The sequence below is a fragment of the Ovis aries genome, chromosome 2 (genome assembly GCF_016772045.2).
Source record: "Ovis aries strain OAR_USU_Benz2616 breed Rambouillet chromosome 2, ARS-UI_Ramb_v3.0, whole genome shotgun sequence".
Classification (NCBI taxonomy): domain Eukaryota; kingdom Metazoa; phylum Chordata; class Mammalia; order Artiodactyla; family Bovidae; genus Ovis; species Ovis aries.
In genome coordinates, this window is record NC_056055.1 from 221,070,944 (window position 1) to 221,096,543 (window position 25,600).

The following is a 25,600-nucleotide window of genomic DNA, read 5'->3' on the forward strand; positions in this document are numbered from 1 at the left end:
ATGAAGGGCTGTACAAATAAAGAGAAAGGAATAAAGAAGAATAAAGATCGTAACAGATGTAGCTCTGACCTGAAGAGGCTTATAAACACTACCCCTGCATAAGCACCTACCTCCTAACCCTCAGCCACTATATACACATGCACACGTCTTCAGAGAAAATTTAACCTTGACTTCTTTCACACACAAAGTCCACTCTGACTGCTCATGTGGCCTGACTCTGCATTGCTCCCAGCTCCCTCCTCATTTCCATACATGAGACACAGAGACATCATGAGGAAAAGAGGCCGTCATCCAATATAATTCCTGAAAGAAGCAATCTGGATTTGCCTGAGCCCTCAAAAGAAGCCTGTCAAGGTCTACACCCTGGCTCAGACAGGCCAAGATCTTACATCAAGATGGGTAACTTCACAAGGGCTGAAAGAGTATTTTCTGCTTTCTTTATGATCCTGAAGGAATCAGGTCCGTTTTCTAGGTAAAAGTCATACACATGAGAACAAGCAGAAGGGAACTCGGGATGGGCACCCTGATATACACATGGCTATAGAAAGGAATGCGGCAGCCAGTTCCATTCCGTATTTGCAATAGAACAAAGCAGTTTGATTGGTGGAAGCATGAAGGACTTTCTTCCCTTGCTCTGGGGTACCCTCTTCTTTGTTGATTTAGCTCAGGCAACTTGGAGGAGGGACAGGAAGGGCTACGCAAACATGTCACAGCCTGCAGTGAATAGGGCCAACAGAAAGGAGAGGCAAAGAACAGAGCTGAGAGGAGAGGAAAAGAGGAGAGGCCTCTCTTCCCATCCCACAACCTGGGCTCCATCCAACACAAAGTTAATTCCTAACCTCGGCTCACCACCCTGCCCACTGCTTGCATGATTTATCCCCCTATCTGCCTGCATCGCCTTTACAAGCCTCCCAGCCCTGCACACCATTATAAAAGCTGTCTGTGCTGCTGGCTCGACCTGGCCTGGCCCAGGCTCCTGCCACTGTAACCCTTCCCCACCCCTACATTTTACAAGCCTTCCGCCATCATGGAAATCTGAAATCCCACGAAAGAACAGTAAACATCGCAGGGAAAAGAAAATACCTAGCCAGGCCACTCTGGACAGCAGAGTCACAAATGGACCGATGTCTCTAAGCCAGAGGAGAAGGCCCTGAGGCAACAACGGTACAGTGCGCTGCCTTCTTGCCTGAGCTCAGCTGGATAATAACAAAGAGATGCACACATACATGGGCCAGTCCTTTATGGGCACAGCCAAGCGTCCCGGTGCCCTGGGAATTCCCAGGCTGGAAGAATCAGCCAGGATGTCAGGGAAACTCACAAGTAAACACAGGTGTCAGGTTTAGAGAACCACGTGGAAATGTGAAGTTTTAAATAACGGAAAGAGACTAAACATTTTTCAGACCACAAACTAAGTCAGGAGCAGCTCTGTCACCTGCTTATATGGGCTCCTTAGGGAGGCAGCATGGTACAGCGGAAAGAGCATGGGTTCAGATTTAGCTGACTTGCTTTGAAAGCTGGCTTCATCCCTTATTTATTAGCTAAGTGACTTCAGGAAGCTTATACTCTCTGAATCTCAGTTTCACTCTCTATACCATGAGAAATACCAACTCATAAAAAGGTGGCGAAGAGTTCCAGCAAGATTTATAGGCAGAGGGCCTAGCACTCAGAGGTACCCCCCAAAATGGTACCTATTATGATTCCTGGGGATGTTAGATATCCTAAAATGGGGGGAGTGTCTATTGCTTCCTCATGCAAATTTTAGCCTGCTTAACAAATTTCCCCTTTGTTCTAAGAAAACTATCTCTTTCTAAACCAGATTCCACCAGTTCATCTGCTGGCCAGAGAATGAGCCAAAAGGGAGGCCCCTGGAGGAGCATCTTCCCTACCCACTGGGTTGAGTACCCTTTTCATCACTCTGAACTCATATGACCCAGGTCTGCCTCTGATCCTCACACTAGGCCCCCCATTGGCTCCTCTGGCCCCAGTTCATAAGGCTCTTCTTCCTTTTTCACATGCCTCAAGAGAACCTGCCAGCAGCTGCTAGATTCCATTCTGTTCGAGAATGCCCACCTGCCCTATTACAGCAGAGTCTAAGCCAGATGTCAGGGTTCACACCTTCCCCAGCTAACTGAGTGGAGAAACTGGACACTCAAGAATTCCCCGTGAATCTCTTGAGTTCCAAAACGCTTTGCCAATGAGGCTGAGTGCTCCCCAGAGCTCTGTTATTCACTTGGGGGTAGGCAGTGGGGACATGGAGGGGGAGGGCGGGGGAGGGCAGGGAGAGAAGAGAGCCTTGATTCAGGGGCCAGACTGAGTCCGCCACAGGCCAGGCTCCGCTGAGGTTTCTCGGGTGAAACACGCCTCTGTGATGGCTGTGCCTGTGAAGCGCATGGAAATGCCCATAAAGCCGTATCAAACCCTGCGCAGAGAAGGACAGGGATATATATAGAACCAGGAACCAAAGGGCCCACAGGGGATTCGGGCGGACAGCTCCGCCCAGCCCTTAAGCCCGCCCCAGGGAAGCGGGGAGGCCCAAGGAACAAGCTCAAGGAATGAAGGCTGGAGACAGCCCGGCGGGTGTGCGGCGGGTGTGCGCAGGGAGTGGGGAAGGCAAGGGGCACTGGGGACAAGGATGGAAGAGAGCTGGCGACGGGGCTGTGGGAGTTGGTCAGGGCCGGGGAGCCGGGCCTGCTCCGGCACCTGGACGCCAAAGAGCCAGCCTCAGTTCTGGCAGATCCCGAGGTGACTCGGGACACTCGCTTTGGTGTCCCACGGTCTGGACACTGTCCTGCTGCCTTCTCAGAACCAAAGAGCCTCTCATGAAACAGCTTTCCCTGTCCTTCTCCACCCTCTGGGCAGTACCTCCAGTTTAAATTCGTCTGGGAGCCAGTGTTCCCCAGTCACCACTCCCTGCCTCTCAGAGAAACTGGGGTCAAAGAAAAAAAGAGATCTACCCATGAGGAAAGTGTCCCGAAACAAGAAAGGTATCCTAAGATGGACATCTGTCAAAAGATAGAATGAAATTCACAGAAAGGAAAAAATAGAGGATCACAGAATGAGGCAAGAGCCTTAGGAACCAGGGCATCTGGCAGCATCGGGCCCTGAAGGAGACCCAGTCCTGGCAGGGACAGAAAGTTAACGGGCTCCTCCACTCTTGGGTTTGCTGGGAACCCCCTCTCCTCACCAGTCCTCTGGCTGAAGTAGGAGAGTGGGGGTCCAGACCCTGGGTGAGGGGGAGGGAGCAGACACGGAGCCCGCAAGGATTTCTCACCTGAGCAACAACCAAGGTAGCCAGTCCCCACTCCCTGTCCCTGAGAGAACCCTCTCCACCTCGAGTGCTCCCCAAGCCAGTGCCAGAAGTAGGACAATGTTTTGGCGCCACCTGCTGTCTTTTTCCTGACAGCTGCGTACACTACATCCTAAAACTGGATGGACCTCAAATTCACCTTCTTTAATTCATCACAAGCCCTGAAGGGAATGGAAAATGGACAACTTCATGCTTCTCCTGGTTCCCTTGGACCAACATCGTAGGAACTCCAGTTAGCCAGAACCGTCTTACTGGGTTCTGAGTTCCAGTCTTAACAGCCACGGGTCTCTGAAGTTCCTTCTCCAAGAGTCTTGCTGATCTGAGAACTGTGAACACTCAACAAGCCCTTACTCTAGTCAATAAGTTCTATATAGTTTTAAAATATTTCTGTATCATACTGGTTTTCTTGGTTTTGGTAGAAATTCTAATTTTGCACCAAGATGACATGATCCTTTGTCATCCAACAGTAGAATGAAAGCAGTGTCACCAACAAGTAATGACTTAGATACTTCGCATTGCTCCACCATTCCTGTGGTCCTCACTATGGTCTGGGCAAACATTCTAATAAGCAACATGCTCATTGAGCAGTCAGTTCATCTTACAAATATAAACATTTGTTCATCCATTTAACAAATATTTCTGTAGCACCTAGGAGGCACAAGCCAGAGGTACAGTGGTGAATAAGACATACAAGCACCCAGCTCTCAAGCACTCTTCATTTTAGCATCATTTATCTGATTCTTTAAGGTAGTCTAGCAATTTCTCACCCATCTTAAAGAATATCTGGGTGAACAGCAAAGATCAAGACGAAAATGTAATCAGACTTTGTAAAGACAATGAAAAAATATAAGAAGATATAAGGAGAAAGATACACAGAGTGGGACAATGACTGTGTACAGAAAAAGAACTGTTAATATTATTCCCTCCTCATATTCCTTATGAAGAAGAGTTTTTTTCCTAAAACCCATTACTGGACCTAACTCTAGGAACTGCATGCCAGCTTCCAAGGTCAGCTTCCTCAGACCTCAAGAAGGATTTAGTAGGTCTTTAGTAGAAAGTATGGAGGGCTGCCTGGGATTGACAGCTTAAATTATATGCAAGTATTTCCCCAAATGTCACCACAGGAAATATGTGGGGCTCCATAAAAAGTATTGTCATCTTGTAGAAGAGGAAGATGCTTCTGCTGGGCTGTAGCATAAACCAGCAAATCGATGGGAATAGAGAGTTAACCATAGAATCTTAGGGTTAGCCATACCCCCTACTATTGCTTTCTAAGCAGGGCAAGATGACACCTGTGGTTAGGGAAAGAGTCTTAAAGAATTCTAGCAGGGCACTTTCCAAAGTTTCCCTGGTAACATTCTAGTCAGGTGAAAAATTGTTCTTTCTACTTCAACTATATCCTTATTGCTATAATGCAAGTTCATCCTTTACTGTAATATAATTTTGAAATGCCAAAAAGCACATTCTACAGGCACCAATTTTTCATATGTAAAAGAATGAGCTATGACTCAATCTACTCTCTTAATTAATCCTATTTTCCTTGGAGTTAAAAAAAAATTCTATTTCCACCACTCTTACTACTCTTCTGATTTTCCTATGGGCACTCAGGCTCCATGCATCTTTCAAACATGACACCAAAATCCTGTAATAGAAGGGTGGCCTCAGGCTCTCCTCCTCTTCTTTTAATTATATAATTTGGAATTCTGTTCATGTTTTTAAATAACCAAACTATGCCAAAAATTATGTCACAGTTGGGAACTCTTACTGGTTAAATCTGAAATAAAAAAGGGGGGAAATTTTCTCACCTAGGAAGTACGAGGATACTTTATAGAGAAAAGAAGTTCTATTAAATAAGACTGGAATAGCCAAAGCATCCGACAAAAGGTGTAGCAGGCAAGGCTGGTAAGCAGGGCGCCCAGGGCGAACATTTAGAGGGGCTTTACGCCTCGTTGAAGGTTATTAAAGGAACCACAGGAAATTCTACTTTCCTTTCCTTTCAAGAGCTCCCAGGGAATCCTTCACTAATTTCCCCACAAAGAAGGACTTCCTCATTTGTCCTAGCTCAGTGCTTTGTGTGTTATCTCCAGAAGAGCACTCTCACTTTGGATTCGTGTACACGTAACCATCTCCCTTTCTCTTTCACATGCTTCTTGGAGCAGGAATCATGTCAGCTATTGCTGTATCCCTAGCACTCACTGAATACTCACCAATGCTAGTTTCCTACCCCTCAGAGCACCTCATACAAGAACCTAAACCCAGCAGTACTCAGCACACTGGAACAAGGACAATGGCAGGAACAACAGCCATCCAGCACAACTCCACTAAGTCGTCAGACCAGTTCAGGATATTGGCATGAAAACTCCTTTTTCTCTTGGCCCAGACATTTACTCTTAAGATTTGCCTCCTCCTCAACAGACTCCAGGAAATACGGTTAGTTTTAACTTCTAGAAACTCTAATCATTCTTGTTTTCTCCAAGCTAAGGGCCTGAAGGAAGGCTGCAGATACCTCATGAATATGGATGAGCCTCTGCGGTCACATGAATATTAACAACACCCTGTGGCTTTCGGGAACAGCAGCCCAGCTAGAAGGTCTAATATTAACCTTGGCTAGCCCCAAAAGGTGGGAAGAGCATATGCCCATACGACTCCATGCAGAGTAAAGACTGAATGGCAGAGTCTGGTTGGGGGTTGGCCCCTATGCAAACACTGGGCACAAGGGCAGTTAAGAAAGGACTAAACATTGTGCCCACGTCCCTGGCACTGAGAGCACTGTTAGCTGCTATCCAGGCAGAAATCCCAGTTCACAAGCTCTGCAGAAGTAAGGATGCAGAAAACTCAAGTCATCCTCAATGCAGAGAACTGGTAGGGATACTCTGACCTAGTTCAAGAGCTACCGTAGAGGGCTAGGGAAGGTTCAAAGTCAGATTTCGTTGGACAAAAACCAGAATCAAATAATCAGGCTCATTTAGGCAACAAAATACAGTTAGCAGGTCACACATTAACAGTAATGAAAGACCTACAGGCTGTGGAATTTCCAGCCCCACACCTTCTGTGAAATAAGCGGATATAGAGACCAGTGACTTGGGCTTAAGGGAAAAGATGTTCTAACACCGAAGGAGCAAGAGATATAGAGCCTGGGTTCTTTTAGCACCTACAGATTCTGAACCCAGGAGACACCAGAAAGAATGATGAGTATTATTAAAAATAAAGGAGAAGTACCCTGAATCAGAGTCAACCAAAGAAACCCATATACTCCTGGCTCTGGGTCTAAGTTCAAAACCTACTGCCAAGATTTCCCTGGTAGTCCAGGGATGAAGAACTGACTTGCCAATGCAGTGGACACAGGGTTTGATCCCTGGTCCAGGAAGATCCCACACGCTGCAGAGCAACTAAACCTGTGAGCCACAGCTACTTATGGCTGCATGCTCTAGAGACTATGCTCCGCAACAAGACAAGCTACCTCAATGAGAAAGCCCTCACACAGCAATGAAGACCTAGCGCAGCCAGAAATAAATAAGTTATTCATGTTGATGTATGGCAGAAACCAATAACTATTGTAAAGTGATTATCCTCCAATTAAAACATAAATAAAAAAATTTTTTAAAAGCCTACTTCTATGGCACGTCACAATACCACTGAAAGGCAGGTTAAGTGCCCCATGCAGGGAATTAATGCTAATCACTGGATTCCTGCTATACTCACACCCCAAAATAGACTTTGTTTAAAACTAGAAAACACCTCTTTACTCCTCTTGCCTGATCCTACTTAAGGCCTTGACCCCTTAGTTCTGTCTACAAATCTGACCCAGCCCCCTTTACACACACACACACACACACACACACACACACATATGCAGAACAGAGAGGCCTGTGGGCCGAGCCCCAGCTGAGGTGGTGAGAGGCCACACCTAGGAAGAGGGTGGCGGCTGCTCACGGAGCTGTGTTCTGTCACACAATTACCATATTATGCAGCTCTAATAAAAGAAATACTTGAAGTTTTACTAGTGCCATATAATAAAGTATTTATAGAATCCGGGGGGTGGGGGTGGGCAGAGGTAGAGGTGGGGAGGGAAAACGGAGGAATCAGAATTGTTCACCAGAGCCCTGGCGACAACAACTCCCAGCATTCATCATGTAGCTCGACTTCAAAGTGTCAGCCTGGGCCATCGGGCTGGCTCTCACTGGCCCAGATCAGTGTGGCTCCCAGTCCACTGCTTCTCCTGATCAGTCTGTCTCTAACTTCTTTCTCGTTTAACAAAGAAAGAGATGAGAAACTGAAAGGAACAGGAAGGAAGAAGGAATGTCAGCACCACTGGAGGCCTGAAAATGTTGGGGACCCGAGGACGGGACAGCAGTCAAAGAATGAATGGAATGTGAGCTTTAAAAGGCTAACCTTCTAGTCTCACCATCCAACATACCTGACAGCTTTGAAATTTGCCCAAACAGGGTTTTCCATCATGGCACTGGCCCCTCTGCACACCTCTCACACTCCCCATTCCGACCAAACGCTTCACTTGGAGCCATCACGAGCAAGTGCGGTGCGCTCCACACCTACAACCACAGTGTTCCCACACCTCCCCTTCTCCTGCACAGTCCCCAGAGAAACAGCATCTCACATGCAGCAGACTCGCCACAGCACACTCCTCCCCATGAGCACTCACTGGCTGCCTGGATTTCCCAGGCATCTTCCCAACTTAAGGCACATCACAGATAAAAAACGTTTTCTGAGTCTACCACCCTCTTTAACATTTCAAAATTTTCTATTACCCAGAAAATCTCCCCAAAGAGAGCACAGTGAGGGCTGTGGCATTATTACAGAGGAGACTATAAACAGAACAAATATAGAGCTGCTTTATTACAAGGCAGTGTGGGGTTGGTGGCTGGCTGATTACAGGGACACTCCCCAGAGCTCTCTGCAGTCCCAGACCTCAATAAAGCCCAAACTAGAGTCGCTTTTCAACTGAGGGGCAATTGGATTCGGGGGCCCCTAGAATCTCTTCAGATTCCAGTCCAGGATATGAACCTGCCTTGGTGGGAGATAAGAAGGAAAAGCAAATATAGTCTAAGAACAACCATGCTTGGCAAAGAGCCACCAGGCCATCTTCTCCAAGGCAAACACAATTAGTAATGCTTTGGGTTTCTTGAAATCAACAGATATCAAACTTCGGATTAAAAAAAAAACTATAAAAATCAAGAGCAAATTGATTTAGAATCTCCACACGTCAGGGATGGTGCAGGGGGATGAGACAGAATGGATTCGAAGACAGAAAGAGAAGCAGCGCAGCTTGAGTGACTAAACCAACCCGTATTACGCATAAAATCATAGAAGGAAAGGGTGGGAAATCCACAAGTCCTCTCCTCTGGGCTCAGGCACACGGCGTCCCTTCCGGGGTGAGTCACAGTGGGCTCACCTTCACCCCTGCTTCATGTGGTAAGGGCCTCTTTATAAGGAGACATACCCGCGGAGCCTTCTCCTCCATCGCTGCAAGCCAGGGGAATTGCGTCACTGACCTCCACACACACTCACTCCCTCCTCTTTCCAGCCGGCCACCACACAAGGGATCTTGTCTTGTGGTCCCCGCGATCCTTTCATCTAGGCTCCAAACCCACTGTCACCTTGGCCCTGAATCACTCCCCAGGAGACACTGGGAAAACATTGCTGGACAAAGAGCGTCTGGGTCCTGTATGGCTAGAATTTACTGATCCCTGCTGGCAAGAGAACCCGGCCGTGCTCTTCCCTACCCAACAGCTAGGGTGCAGGGATAATTTTGAAACCTGGCCTTGTGGCCAGCTCTGCCTACAGACGAGGTTTCCACTGATTTGGGTGATACCAATTCCCTCCAGCTTCCAAGAGCTGAAGGATAAAAAAGGACCAAGGGGCAGCCTGAATGGTTCCAGCTCTGCCTTACTTGTTCAGTGGCTGAGAAACTGTTAGAGCTGGAAGAGGGTGAGCAAGAAAGTATCCCACCCCATTCTGTTCTCACCTCACTCGGCCATTCTGTTCCCAGCATAGCCCCAAGGGAAACATTTTGGCAGCTGAAAACGGCAGTGTTTCTTAGATCCTTCTCCAGATACAGAGATTCCCCTCTAGAGAGAGGATTCCCCTCTAACTGTGTCTCAGGTCATGTCCACGTCCCACGGTCCTAACATTTTTCCTTGACCTTCTATGTGATGATGCTCGGGTTTGGGGCTTGACCGTTTTTCTATCATTTCAGACCTGTTTCAGTGGACACATATAAGGGGAGTCACAGGAACGCTTTTTACTCTTTGAGTATCCTCCCTTCTCAAATATATTTCATTAGAACAGAGTCTCTGAGACAGTGTGAGATAGTGGAAAAGCTGTCCTAGAAAGTCAAAGGATGAGGTCTGGCTTCAACTGCAATGACTTGTGGACACAAGGTCATTAAATTTCTCTGAGCCAATCCATTATATCTCCTTATCCTGAAGTGGCCAGAGGGGAGTGAAAACAAAATTTTTATACATAAGTTTGTTCTCTCTTTTTATATAGACAAAATTTTCATACATAAGTTTGTTCTCTCTTTTTATATAGCCTTTTTAACAATCTGAGTAGGTGATCAATATATTTACATTGAATTTTCCTCAATGAAACCTGCTTATTTCACAAGATAGTTATGAGAATCAAATTAAATAATAAAGGCAAAAATTCTCTGCAGAATACATAGCACCAAAAAATTTGCTGAGTACTTAAAATGGACCAGACAAATTAAACAAGACTGATAATATCCCTGCCCTCGGGGAACTTACCATGTAGTAGAAGGAGCCAGAAAAACTAGTACTTACAGTGCAATGTTGCTAGGGCCTATGACAGAACAAATGAAGTCACACATAAGAAGGGCAACTAGAGAATTCCCTGGCAGTCCAGTGGTTGGGCTTCCACTGCTGGGGGCCCAGGTTGGATCCTTGGTCAGGGAACTAAGATCCTATAAGCTGCACAAGTAGCCTTAAAAAAGGGGGGGGGGGGCAGATGACAACTAACTTTTGCTTCCTAGTGACTCAGCGGGTAAACAATCCATCTGTAATGCAGGAGACCCTGGTTCGATTCCTGGGTTGGGAAGATCCACTGGAGAAGGGATAGGCTACCCACTCCAGTATTCTTGGGCTTCCCTGGTGGCTCAGATGGTAAAGAATCCGTGTGCAATGTGGGAGACCCGGGTTCAATCCCTGGGGTGGGAAGATCCCCTGGAGAAGGGGATGGCTACCCACTCCAGTATTCTGGCCTGGAGAATTCCATGGACTGTATAGTCCATGGGGTTGCAAAGAGTTGGTCGGACATGACTGAGTGACTTTCACTTTTCAACCTGAGCTCAGAGGGCCAGGGAAAATTTCCTGGCAGAAGTGACATCCTCTCTGAAACCCAAACAATGAACAGCAGTCATCCAGATGAGAAGGCTTTGCTGCTGATTGGCAGGGCACTTCCAGAAGGAAGAGCACATGCCCAGGACTAGAGACAAGACAACAATGAGCTCGAGGAGCTGACCATAGATCACTGGACTGAAGTGAAGATCGGGGATGGGTTTAGGGGTACAGATTTGGAAGTGTAGATTTGGGGGTGAGTGTGGCCTAGCATAAAGAAAGCTGAGCACCAAAGAATTGATGCTTTTGAACTGTGGTGTTGGAGAAGACTCTTGAGAATTCCTTGGACTGCAAGGAGATCAAACCAGTCAATCCTGAAGGAAATCAGTCCTGAATATTCACTGGAAAGGCTGATGCTGAAGCTCCAATACTTTGGCCACTTGATACGAAGAACTGACTCATTAGAATAGACCTGGATGCTGGGAAAGATTGAGGGCAGTTGGAGAAGGGGGCAACAGGGAATGAAATGGTTGGATGGCATCACCAACTTGATGGACATGAGTCTGAGCAAACTCCAGGAGTTGGTGATGGACAGGGAAGCCTGGAGTGCTGCAGTTCATGGGGTTGCAAAGAGTTGGACACGACTGAGTGACTGAATTGAACTGTGGCCTAGCAAAAGAGTGGGAGAGGCAGGCAGAGGCCAGATCATACGGGCCTTCATGGTTTCACTAAGGAGCTTGGACTTTATCCTAAGGTCAATAGGGAGTGACCGATTAATTTTCAGCAGGCACACGTGACCAGATTTACTTTAATCAGGAGCTTCCATCTGGTTTGTTGTCCTTTCTTGAGTATCGTCCCCGCCCAGCCCCCACTCTCCAATGAGGACTGTCGGGTCACCCAGCCAAGAGTTCACATTTCTAACCCAAGGCCCATTTCTTATCTCTTACTCGAATTCCACCAAGTTTGCCAATATTTACTTTCTTCTCAATCCTAGATCTTTCAACCTTTAGAAACAATTTGGGGGCCTCCTAACAGAAGACTACGATAATACTGCCCAGACACATGATCAATCTGTATAAGAAAGACCTCATATCTGGATGATAATGGCAGACTAGCAAATGAAGTGTATGGAAAACACCCCTCCTTTTCTTTCTTTACCTCATTAAGTCACCTACAGCCACAGTTTAAGGCTTAGAATCAATACCCTAAGGGGAAAGCATCATGGCCATTAACTTTATCTCTTGGCCTTAGCATTTAACCTTAGGATGGCAGAACCTTGGCACTGGGAAAAAAACCTTTAATCCTCCAGTCCAGCCTTACACCTGAGTATCACGGGCAGTTGAAATCAGATTATTTCTTACTGCCTGAAATTTCCTTGAGAACTTATTTTTATGTTCATCCCCCACTGGACAGGTCTAGGGTAGGACCTCTATGTCCCGTAGGGAATGGCTATAACGCACTAGGTCTTCTGGTTCTAGAATAATGCTATCCGAAGTGTTATCAGTAAACTGGTCCTGGTCCATGGGCTCCTTGTTACCACACACAGGCTAAGTACAGAAGTTAAGTGTAAGCATCTGAAAGTCTGTACAGAACCTGATATTGCCATGACAGCCGAACTCAAGTTCAGAGGACTCACCTCAGTGAACGGGGTATAAAACGGTTCAAGCATTGCTGATCCTGTCATGTGTGGCCTGTGCTGCAACGAGCTATGCACAGTAAGACCAGGTTACTTTGAAAAGCACCATTCTAGAAGGTTTCACGGCAAGAGGAGAGGAGAGGTCTGGGGGTAGGAGGACCAGCTCTTTCCCCTCTTCTGGTTACAATAAAGAGGGAATCTGCTGTGGAGGATGCGGAACAGGAAGCTGCTCCCCCTAGGCCACTGGCTGCATGGGGTGAAGAGGAGGGCAGGAGTTGGTGGCCAGGTTATCAGGCAATAACAAACTCAGCATCCAAGCACGCGACTTCCAGCAATGCAAGGAGCTTCCTTTGTTTTGGGAAAACAAGAGCTGCAAGAAGCCTCTCCTTGACACGTTCTTGCCTGGCTTCGGGAGGAGCCCAACCACCCCTAACACACAAACAGGACAGTCCTGGCCAATGAGAGACAAGCCAGTACCCTGACCACAACCCCTGTTTGCTTTTCCTTTTCCACCACTTCCTCAGCTGGAGGGCCACTGTGGGGCCATAGGGAGCTGCCAGCCTAGGTCACTAGTCAAGAACTTCACCCCCCATGACCCAGTACGTTCTCCATACAGCTCTTCCTATGCCTCTTCCACAGCCTACTTTCTCTTCCCAATACGGTACTTTTGGTCCGAGACCAAGGGCATACTTCTGGGGAGTGGTAGGTAAAGCTAGGCCTCAGAGCACCATTCCAACAAAGCCCATGGTATGCTCTGGCCAACGATGCTATTTTAACTCTAAAATCAAGAAGACTGGCACCTCTCCGAGGGCCCAAGAAGAACAATATCTCAGGTTTCAACAACTTATTCTCAACATGTATTTTTAAGTTATCTGGAGTCAATTATAGTAGAGTCTTGGCTTTAAGAACACAGTTATCACCAAGACTAACGTATATAAAATAGTGCACCTCTTCATGACACAGAATGTTGTTAAAACTAAACTTCTAGCAGCCAGCTAGGGAGCAAGGACCAAAGACCCAAACAAATATCCGACAGCACCTGCTAGTCTAGCTCTCAGGGTATAAACAGAGTAAGAGTGTCTACCTCCAAGACTCACAGGAGAGTGTCTTCTAAGACCAGAGACTTCGGGACATTTTCTCCAAGAGCACTCTGAAGTAGGGCTGGCAAGTCCTACTTATGACTTTATGAGGATCCATCAAGAGCCTGGGGGACCAAGAAAGCTTCCTCCCTTTCTGATTCATCAAGGGAGCTTACTCTTTACCCTGATGGCTCAAGAGTCCAAGTTTCTATGAAGACTTATTTGTCCAGTAAGGGGAGGGGTGTGGGGGCGGGACTCCCCCCCACTCCAAGCCTCCTTCATGCCAAAGAAGGAGGAAACAGAATAAGCAAAATAAAATTCATAAAGCGAAGCAGTAATTATGGTGTGGTCAACAAGAGGCTGTCCTCAAGCCCATCATTATGTGGCTAAATTTAACGCCCTGCGCGGCCAGGGGAGCCGTGCGCCCGGGGCACCGTGTGTCCACACAGACGCCAGCTCCGCCACCTTCACCCGCTCGACAGCCGCCAGGCCTGCCAGAAAGCAGGTCACAATTTTTTTTATAGTCTGTTTACCAAGATGCTGTTTTTACTGCGAGGTTTCTCTCATTTTATCTCTTTTTCCCTTTTCCCCAAACAGACTGGCCTGTATTTTCTGTCCTGGGTTTTTTTTTTTTTTTTTTTCTTTCTCCCTCTCTCAGTACTATTTTCAGAACTCTAATTTTATATGGTATGTCCCTTTTTTTTTTTTTTTTTGGTAAATATTTGCCATGACTAAGCCAGGCACATCCAGTTTAAAAGGCTCCGTCCCACAAAACATCGGGTCTTTAATGATATGCATCTCATTAGCTTTCCCCATGAAAGGGGGTATAGAAAAAAAAAAAAGCAACTTACAGACTCTCTCACTTTTTATATCTAGAGAGACCTATATTTATATATGAGGACAAGCTTGAAACTGACATTCTGAGCCTCAATACGAGGTTAGTACAATGGCCATTTGATTCAGTAGAGAGAGGCTATGGGGTCTGTGTGTCAGTTGATTGCTGGTTGAGCCAGGCGGTTCTGACCAGATCAGTACAGCCAGAACCAATCCTCGAACTCTGAGGTATCAGGGCTCGATAGATCAGGGGAACAAAACTCCAAGAAGTCCTCTGACACTAAATTTCCTAAACTGGGCATGAGCGAGACAATGGGGCACCAATATTTTCCCCATCCGCTGGTGGGTGAAGTCAAAGAGAGGAAAGCTACGAGTTAAGGGAGTGCTGGGAGAGACCCCCTTCCAGTTAGCATTTCATACCTCCCATTCACCATCCAAAGAGCTTCTCCAGCTTGGCAAAGCCTCAAAACTGATGGGAGGATTTCTTACTGTACATGTTAGGTTCAATGAAAGGGGCCACGTGTCCATCTATCACACTGAGCAAAAGGCAGAGCATTCAATAAGCACTCTCTGAGGACTGATCTATGGTGCATTTAAAATCACCCTGATATTCCAAGAAAGAGTTAGAGGAGCCCCTGAGATTGAGGGCTTTCAATAAGAAGTGTTGAGGCAGGGAAAGAGATATACAGTTTGAGAGACTCTGAATGGCTGCTAAAGCAGCATCTTGTGGGAGTCTATACTTTGAAGGCGTCACCAAAGGTCCAGAGTCTCTAACTTGGTCTTCACTGGTTAATTTAGGGATAATCAGACTTCAGAGGATTGACTGATACTAACTAAAATCACAAGAGACCAATTTAGAAATTAAAATGCCAATTTATTAGTTTATAAGGTGGGGGCTATAACCATTCCAGTGGCTGATACACCTTGTGCTGATTTTTCCTGAGAAGATAGATAAAAACCGAGAGCACTCCTTGCTACACACAGAAAAAAGGCAAAAACAACAAATGACTTTATGGACTAGCTCACATACACTGCAGAAAAAGCTGGCCATTCATCCTTATTTCACACTAGCACTGCTGCAGCACTGGGGTAGACAAATTAACCAACTGTCACTCCCTGGTTTTTCTCTTCCTACATTCTATGCAATTCTGACTTTTGTTAGTGCATCTCCTCAGACTTCATGAATTAATTGTATAACAGCTTTTCTCAAACTGCTTATAAGAGCCTACAGGTGTGCAAGACAAAGAGAAGAAAAGGATGTGGAGTAAGCAATGAGGCAGTTCTTGGGGCAGCTCTCTAGCCATGGCCACTTCTCCATCTCGTAATTAAGTTATGAGGTAGTTAGGAGTCTCCCTACTGCTCGTAGACGGGTCTCAGTCTTGCCTAGTGCCCACATGAAGTTCTAGGTGTAGCTGTGTAATATGTATCAAGGCAATGGGACACAATGGAAGAATACTGGGCGGCAAGTGCAGAGCCCTGGATCCTGGTGCCCATCTACCACTGATTTTCCATTACTTTCTTTCATCTTTGCAAGCTCTAATTTCCTTATGAGTAAAACAAAGAGCTTTGATATATCCTTAGACTGATAAAGCCCCTTCCCGCTCTTAAAATTCTACAGCTCTAATCTTCTCAACCATGATTTCCTTCTTAAGGTACTAGCCTGGGCCCTTGAGATGTGTAACCTCATCTCAGAATCAATATATTTACAAACAGATGGGTGGGTTCCTTCTGTAGATAGCTAATCTCACCCAGGTTCTATCGATTATTATTTATCTCAGTATCAGAGATGACCCCAACCTGGGGAGATATTCTTCTTGAAACTAGCATCTCATTAGGTACCCACTAAATTCAGCAGTTTCACTGTGCTCTTTCCCCGGCTGCCAGGCGCTGCAGAGAACTAAATGCTAAGATGCTCAATGACTATTTCTTCTTCTTCTTCTTCTTATTTATTTATTTGGTTGTGCTGGGTCTTAGTTGCTGCATGTGGGATCTAGTTCCCTGATCAGGGATCAAACCCAAGGCCCCTGCATTGGGAACACAGAGTCTTAGCCACTGGACCACCAGGGAAGTCCCTGACTATTCCTTCTTTACACCAAGCAGCAGCAGCATCCCTATCTCAAAAGTGCCTCTTCATTCCTAGCCTCACTTACACCAAGCTGGAAGGATTTCACTGAAGTAAAAGATTCGAAGCAGCATTAGAACTGCTCAGCCTTCAAGTGTAAGAGTAACAGATGCCAAACAGTTTGAAGAAAAAGTGAAAGTGAAAGCTGTTCAGTCGTGTCTGACGCTTTGTGACCCCATGGACTATACAGTCCATAGAATTCTCCAGGCCAGAATACTGGAGTGGGTAGCCTTTCCCTTCTCCAGGGGATCTTCCCACCCAGGGATAACACCCAGGTCTCCCACATTGTGGGAATATTCTTTACCAACTGAGCCACAAGGGCAACCCAAGAATACTGGAGTGGGTAGCCTATCCCTCCTTCAGCATATCTTCCTGACCAGGGAATTGAACTGGGGTCTCCTATATTGCAGGCAGATTCTTTACCAACTGAGCTATGAAGGAAGCCTATCAGAGTTTCTGCAGGATTCCCTCAAACCACCATATCCGGGGAGAGCTTCTCAGATTGCATAACTGAATCAAGTCCCTAGACATGTCTTTCCTTCAACAGCCTACCACCTTACAAGATCCCTCTGAAATTTTAGCTCAAGATTTCCCTCTTCCAGAAATACCTTACCCAAACTAGCCTGGTATGAAACCCAGATGCCACCCAAATGAATCTATTGCTCCTCTCAGACAACATATATTTTATGTATTTAGAATATTCTTTGCATAGTGTAAATATGCCTAATCTCTCAAAAGTCCAACTTTCAAGGACAGAGACCACGTTTTAACTTTTCAGTATGACTCCATGTTGTTTAATATTTTCACTGGTACTTAAAAAGTACTGTCCACATAGAGCTTAAATTTCCAAATTAAAAAACAACAACAACAACAAACAAATAGACCAAAGATCTCCCACACAGAGTGAAAAAAATGCTTTCTGAGACTCTGGGGCAATTTCCCCTTGACAGTTTCATTATAAGAGATAGCAAGGACACCCACAAATCCTGCTGTCTGTGCCCTAAACACTGGGCAGGTGAGCTGCCAACCTATAGACCTCAGTCTCACTCTCATGTTTCAGTTCAGTTCAGTTCAGTCACTCAGTCATATCCGACTCTGCGACCCCATGGACTGCAGCATGCCAGGCCTCCCTGTCTCATGTTTCACTGTGGCTTGCTATCCAAAGGAGGTTTCACCCACAAGCAAAAGCCATCATAAGAGAACATGGGTATAAGGCTGAAGTTATAAAGTCTATAGATCAGGCAAAGCTTAAAGGTAAGTCATTTGATACTTTTGTTTTTTCTCTTCATTTCTATAACCAGAGACATTGAACAACGGGAGAAACTTCTCCAATGCCAAGACCTCTGAGCTACAAGCATTCATTATTTTGGGCCTCCTACTACTGGGCACTGCTGTAGACTCAGAAGGGAAACAAAATGAGCAAGACAGTTTTGCCCTTGAAGGAGTTTATCACCTAAAAGGGGCGATAAGTATAGAAATTCTCATATACAAGGCCAAAGTGAGACGCGACACAGGAAAGATACAAAGCATTGTGGGAGCTCAGACGAGGGAAAGAATATAGCCTATACTTTGACTTCTGTCCGTTTCACTATTTCTGGCATTACAGAAACATCATAGAGCCATCTGATGCTCTTTTTAAGTTAGGAGAATTAAATGCCCTTGGAAAGAACTGCAAAATTCCTAGATGAAAAGGCTATGTCTCCTGGGGAAAGAAGATGGAAATAGGCAGAAATCAAGTCCCCAATCTTCAAAATATCACCTGTGCCTTCACTCCACCTGCAAATCCCAGAGGAGGGCCTAACCCCTCGCTTTGCTCCACTCCGTAGAGCCTTGCTTTCACACTGTCATTTTCACGTCACCGGCATAAATGTTTCCTTCTCCAGTGGCTTATCCTTTGTTTTCAAATACATATGTCTCTTCCCATCTTAAAAAGAGAGGTTGTTAGGCCACTTCTAGCTCTCCAGCTGGCTCTCATTACCTTCTCACTGTGAAACTTCCCAGTGAAAGTTCTATATTCACTGTCTCCGTCTTATCAATCAACCCTTCTTTAGGTGCCTGTAATCTGTTGATGTTACCCAAGATCCTGAACAGCATGACGATCTTTCCTCGGGCAGTCAGTCTGGCCTCTCTCCTGTGTGTAGCACAGTGGATCCCCTCCCCAGTGATGGGAAGAGCAAGGGATTGGAAAAAAAAAAAAAAAAACACACAAATTCCATGACCTGAAGTGACCTGCAGCAAATTACTTAGCCTTTGAGCCTCTGCTTCTTTAAGATGAGGATAATATCACCAACCTCATGGGTTTGTTGTAAGGATTAAAAGTTATACCTTAGCTAAAGCACCTATCACTGTGTCTAGCACAGGCAGTATGTATTAGATAACTGCTAGTTCCCTTTCCTTAACTAATTTACTCCTCTACCCAGATTCCTTCCTATCTCACCCACATTTTCTTCACTAGCTCCTACGACCTTCCAATTACATTTGTTCCCCAAATCTCAATCACTGGACTTTTGTTCTTTTCTCCATGCTGTTCCCAGTAAAAGATGCTTCCATTCTAATGCCTTCAAATGCTGCTCCTTTGTAGAATAGTCCCAAATCTATTTCTAGGGGTCCTTTTATCAACCTAAGCTTCAACTCTATTTCTTTTAACTCTTTTCCTGAACATTCTCACTTCTATGTTTTATAATCAATTTAAATTCAACGTGTGTTTAAAAAGATCCTCATCTCATGTTTTTTTAATTAACTGATTATATATAAGGCATTGACTATTTCTTCAACAAACTAAAGCTTATGTTAAGTGGTCATACTGAAATGAATGGACTTTTATGAAACTGTTCCTCTATTAGGGGATGAAGGGAGAAACTCAACTGTGTGAATCATGGCAAGATGTTCCAGAGGTGTGTGAAGTTTTATTGTATTTGCGAATGCTCAGGTATGTCTGGCTCTTTGCAACCCCATGGACTGTAGCCCACCAGGCTCCTCTGTCCATGAGATTCTCTAGGCAAAAATACAGGAGTGGGTTGCCATGCCCTCCTCCAGGAGATCTTCCCATCCCAGGGGTCAAACCCATGTCTCTTATGTCTTCTGCATTGGCAGGCAGGTTCTTTACCACTAGCACCATCGGGGAAGCCCATGAAGCTTATAGGTTAGGCCTAAAAAGACTCAATATTTGCTAGAAATAAGGCATCAGTGATCATTGCCTCATGACTCAATTCTGAACTAAGTGGATTTCTCAGACCAGAGGTTAAAACCAAATGGATTTGGCGAAGCTAAACAGAAAAAAAAAAAAAGTGGTTTTCATTTTAGAAGAGTGGGTAACTTCCTTTGAATGAAGCGAGATGCCCAGCCCGGGCAGCAGTGTCTGTTATACTGTGTCAGCCAGGCTGGGTCTAGATGTATCTAGATGTGCACCATCTAGTTTCCCACAGGCCCCTACAAACCCTGCTGTCTTTTATCCAGTCTGACACACATGTTTCTATACTATACCTATCCCATGCAGTCATCTGGGTTTGAGTGTGTTAGGATGAGACAGGGCTTCCCTTGTGGCTCAGATGGTAAAGAATCTGCCTGCAATGTGGGAGACCCAGGTTCGATCCCTGGGTCAGGAAGATCCCCTGGAGAAGGGAATGGTGACCCACTCCAGTGTTCTGACCTGGAGAATTCCATGGACAGAGGAGCCTGGTGGGCTACAGTCCATGGGGTTGCAAAGAGTCAGACACTACTGAGCGACTACACTTTCACTCAAGATAAGAGAATTTAAATGTGACAGAGCCCTTCACTATTGGGATTCCCAGAGTCAGAGAGCCTACCTTCTGGAAATGAGTAATTTTAACCCACTGTATTTTCTATATCAATTTCCTTTTAGTTTTTCCCTCTGATTTTTGGTGGGGTTTTTTTTCATATTTTTAATACATTTCCTTTTGAAAGTATAGGCCCTTTTAAAACTTTGTAAAAGAAAAATAAACAAAGAGACCTTTCTATACATTCTTGGGACAAAAAGAAGTGGTGAGCCCTGATAGCAGGGCTCAAGGGTGACTACAGGAATCCCAATGAGAAAACCCCAAAGAAAAGGCAAAATTCAGAAGAAATATGGCTGAGAAACATGTGCGGCCATCCCTGCCTCCCTGGAGATTTTAATTCCAGACCTCAAATACTGGTGGACTTGTGTTTTAAATAAGGAAAGCCATTCCTTTATAGGCCCAAGATTAGATTTAATTGAGCCCCACCCATGATTTTTCCAGTCTGTCAATGGCACCACTATTCTTCAGATCACATAGGCAAAGCACTGACAGCCTAATCTTCCTAAAAGATCACTTTCATATGTCACTTATACAGTCAAAACTTCCCATGGTTTCCCACTCTCTGTAACAGTAGTTAACTGCAAGCAGGAAGCGCCTCATCTCCCTCCTAGGAGACGTGCCCCTATTTGAACATCACTACATGTAATGACAAATGTTAATAACTGGACTGAAACGGGTAAATAAATGGATTACAGGCAGAAAAGAAATACAAAACATTTACCACTAGCACAAAACACCAATCTTCCAGGCCAGCATCTAAGCCCCCTGCTCCACAACTCAAGTATTACCTTACTAACTTTATTTTCTACCGATCCTCACCCACTCTTGTTAACTTACATCCTTTGTCCATGTGTTTCCCACCTAAAATGTCTTTCACATAGTTCCCTAGGAAAATCTGGAAAAAGAAAACAACAAAACAAACTAAAGTCCAATTCAAGTCCTATCTCTTACAGGAAGCTTTTTCCAATCACTCCACTACTGTGGCCCCTATAACCACTCATTAAGCACAGTGAGCTCTTTGATGGCAACATCATCATTTATGCTCATAGGACCTGGCATAGTACACATGCACACTACTGAATTCTATAAGGATAAACTAGCTGCAAGGATCAGAGAACTGACACACACAGTCATAGAGGGGATCATGCATCTAGACTTGCCCTTCTTCACGATGCCCATGAAGGAGACGGGAAAAAACGTCCTCTGAATGCTATGTCTTCCTCTGCATAGTGAAGAGCAGAAACGCGGCAGAGGAGCAGCCCCTCCAACCTTGGAAGCAGAGCCCAGAGACAGGAAAGGCTGAAGAAGGAAGAAACTTAATAACTTACTTCGGGCTCTATGACTAATGTTCCTTCCAGGATTTTGTCAGGTTCTTACTCCTTTGGTTTTTGAGATATTTAGTTTCTTAACTGGCTCTTAAAACAGAGGTTCTAGGATCTCTCAATGGGCTTCCTTGGTGGCTCAGATGGTAAAGAATCTGCCAACAATGCAGTAGACCCGAGTTCAATCCCTGGGTCAGAAAGATCCCTTGGAGAAGGGAATGGCAACCCTCCAGTATTCTTGCCTGGAGGATCCCATGGACAGAAGAGCCTGGTGGGCTACAGTCCAAGGGGTTGCAAACAGTCAGACATGACTGAGTGACTAACACACACACACACACACACACACACAGAGGATCTCTCAATAATGAAAGATTCAAGGTTTATACTTCCCCAGATTGGGACTATGTCCCAGTAAACTAAGTGCCAAAGAAACAAGGCAGGTACTAGAACGGGAATCTGACAGTGGTCCTCTCCTTAAGCTACTCATCTGTTTATAGCAGTACTGTCTAAGTCTCAGGCTACCAAAAGGTGATGGTCTCATGGTTTACTATTCATAAGACAGTAAAAATAAGGAAAAGTGAGAAGATGTGACTTCTTCACCCATTAACAAATACTGCCTGAGTGCCTACCATGTGTGGAAGCACTGTTCTAGGTAGTTTGGATAAACCAGTGCACAAAATATACATCCGTGTCTTCACTGAGTTTAAATATTCTGGCAGGGGGAAGATAGGCCATAAGCCATAAGCATAATAAAATAAAGTTGATGTTAATATGGAATATAAGTGCTATGGTGAAAAAATAAACAGTAGAGCATGGTGAAGTGAAATGGGAGTGCCAGGTGCAGAAGGGTGGGGGTGTGGCTTACAATCTTAAATAGTATAATCAGGGTAAACCCACTGAGAAGGTGACACCTGAACAAGGACATGATTGTAGTCCATGTAGATATGTCTACACATTTTTTGACATGCCTCCCCTTCAAGAAACAAACATGAAAGTGTTACTTGCTCAGTTGTGTCTGACTCTTTGCAACCCCATGGACTGTAGCCTGCCAGGCTCCTCTGTCCATGGAATTATCCAGGCAAGAATACTGGGGTGGGTAGCCATTTCCTTCTCCAGGGGATCTTCCTGACCCAGGGATCTAACCCAATTCTCCCATATTACAGGCATATTCTTTACCATCTGAGCCACCAGGGAAGTCCCCTCCCCTTCAATTACCCTTCCCTGGAGTGTGACCTGGACTTGGTGACTCACTTCTAAGGAAAAGAATATAGCAAGATGGTGTCAAGGTGGAGGTGTCACTTTTGAGATTAAGTTATAAAAAGACTTCAGCTGCCTTCTTGGTCTTGGTCTCCCAGTCTGCCTCTCTGATTACTGGCTCTGGAGGAGGCCAGAGCCGTGTCATGTGAGTGGCCCTATGGATAAGCCATGTGGCAATGAAATGGCACCCCCTGCCAAGAGTCACTTCGGAGAGCTTGGAAATGAATTCTCTAGCCCATTGTGATGATGGCCTTTTCAGCTGAGATCCTGACTTGCGGTTTCAGAAGAAACTCTTGAGTCCAGAATCACCCACCCAGCCACTTCTAGATTCCCGACCTTCAAAACTGTGTGAGAGGATAAATAATTGTTGTTTTAAGCCATGAAGTTTTGGACTTATTTGTTATACAGCAATAGATAACTAACACAGACAGAAAAGAAGGGAGGGTTTTGGCCATACAAATACCTGAAGAAAGACCATTCCAGGCAGAGGGAATAGGAATATAAACACCTAAAGGAGGTGATGCTGAAAATGTAGAAAAACGGCAACAAGTTCAGTGTAGCTTCAGTGAAGTGATGGGGCAGAGAGGGAAGAGAGGTCCAGACCATGTAGGGTTTTGCAGACCATCATCAGGTCTTTGGGTTTTACTCCATAAATGAAATGTGAAGCCAGCTTTGAGCAGGAGAGTATCATGATGGGATCTGGTTTTAATAAGATCATTTTGTTGGTAATGGGCCCAGAAGAGAGAAGTGGCAACAGGGATACGAATAAAGAGGTTCATGTAAAACTTCAGGTAAGAGATGCTGGTGATTCAGACAAGAGTAGTAGCAGCAGAGGTGAAATTACAGATGTGCTTTGAAGGTAAAGCCACAAGACTGATAAACGGGATATAGGATGGAAAAGGACAGATTTCACTCCAAGGAGGACTCCAAGGTTTTTGGCTCTATGAAGTGAATGGATGAAGCTTCCATCAACATGTGCTGTGTTAGATATGCTAAGTCACTTCAATCGTTTCTGACTCTGCAGCCCTATGAATTGTCCTCTGTCCATGGAATTCTCTAGGCAAGCATACTGGAATGGGTTGCCATGCCCTTCTCTAGGGGATCTTCCCAACCCAGGGATCAAACCCACGTCTCTTACTGTCTCCTGCATTGGCAGGCAGGTTCTTACCACTAGCACCACCTGGGGAGCCTTTCCATCAACATGAGAAGGGGGGTTTAGAAAAGCAAATTTGAGGGTTAGGATTAGGAGTCCAGTTTTGGACATGTTAAAGGTGAGATTCTATTGGACTTCCATGTCAAAATGTTGAGCAGGCAGTCTGGAGTTGGGGGTCGGTCTAGAATGAAAACTAAATTTGAGATTCATCAGTGCAATGATATTTAAAGATATGAGACTAGATTAGATCACTAAAGGAGAGAAAAAAGATCAGAGCATCAAGGATTGAGTCCTAGGGCACTCCAACATTAAGAGGTGAGGGAAAGGAACCAGAAAAAGAGTCCAGAAGGAACAACCCGTGAGACAGAAAAAACAGGAGAGTATCATGCTGTGGAAGCCACATTAAGAAAGTATACTAAGGAAAAGGAATTGACAAGCATTCTAAAGGAAAAACCCAAATAAGAAAAGATCAGCCAACTCAATTGTCCTCTGCCTCCTTACCCTTCCTTTTCATTTCCACATCCTCCCTGTTGACAAATTTTACAGCAGTGGTAAGTACAGGGGGCTGGGACTTCCTTGGTGGTCCAGTGATTAAGATTTGCACTTCCATTGCAAGGGGCAGAGGTTCGATCCCTGGTTGGGGAACTAAGATCCCACATGCCATGTGGTATAGTCAAAAAGAAAAAGTATAAGGGGCTGTAGGGATAACAAGGTAGTATACTTATGCCTGGAGAGCAGACTGAGAGAGGGAAAAGTTGTCATGGGAGACTCAAGAAAGGGATGACACCAGTGCGGAGCTGGGAAAACTGAACAAGAGATTGCCATGAGGATAAGAAAGAAGAGACTACCAGGCTAATGGATCACGAGATGTATGGACAGGAAGCTGTCAATACTTGAACGTGATGAAAGGGCGGGGTGCTACTGGGGAAAGACATAATGTCAGGCTGAAGAAGTCAGCAGGACCACATCATGAACCGTCTTGTGTGGCAGCAAGGAGTTTGAACTTTCCCTGGTGGCTCAGACAGTAAAGAAACTACCTGCAATGCAGGAGACCCACGTTTGATCCCTGGGTCAGGAAGAGTCCCCTGGAGAAGGGAATGGCAACCCACTCCAGTATTCTTGCCTGGAGAATCTCATGGACAGAGGAGCCTGGTGGGATACAGTCCATGGGGTTGCAAAGATTCAGACACGACTGAGGGACTAACACTTTCACTTTCTGCAGGCAACTGGGAACCAGTTAAGGACTTTGAGCAGGAGAGTGACATTATCAGGTTTCTGTTTCAAAGAGACCACTCTGACATAACTTCCAGTCCAATTGGAGGGAAATAAGTACTAACTGGGAGACAAATTAGGAAGCTGTGACACGGTCAAACCAAAAATGGGGCAGATAATGGCTAATCAGGCAATGGAAGTTGGAACAGAGAAAAAGAGTAGATTCAAAAAAGGGTTAACAAGGGTTTCCCTGTTGGTCCAGTGGTTTAGAGTCCACTTGACAACGCACAGAACACAGGTTTGATCCCTGGTTCAGGAAGATCCCACATAGCACAGAGCAACTAAGTCCGCATGCCACAACTACTGAGCCCGTGCTCTAGAGCCCGGAAACTGCAAATGCTAAGCCCGCAGGACGCAGCTACGGAAGGCTTCTTGCCCTGGAGCCCTATGCTCTGCAACAAGAGAAGATACCATGATGAGAAGCCCATGCACCACAACTAGAGAGAAACCCCCACTCGCCACAACTAGAGAAAGCCTGTGCGCAGCAAGAAGGCCCCAGGGCATCCAA

The 25,600-nt window shown here is 45.5% G+C and overlaps 1 protein-coding gene across 2 annotated transcripts in view; it reads right to left on the reverse strand.

Annotated features, from left to right (window-relative positions):
- The window catches only part of NHEJ1 (non-homologous end joining factor 1), a 90,348-nt gene that overhangs the window by 46,770 nt on the left and 17,978 nt on the right, over positions 1 to 25,600 (reverse strand). The window lies entirely within an intron of this gene.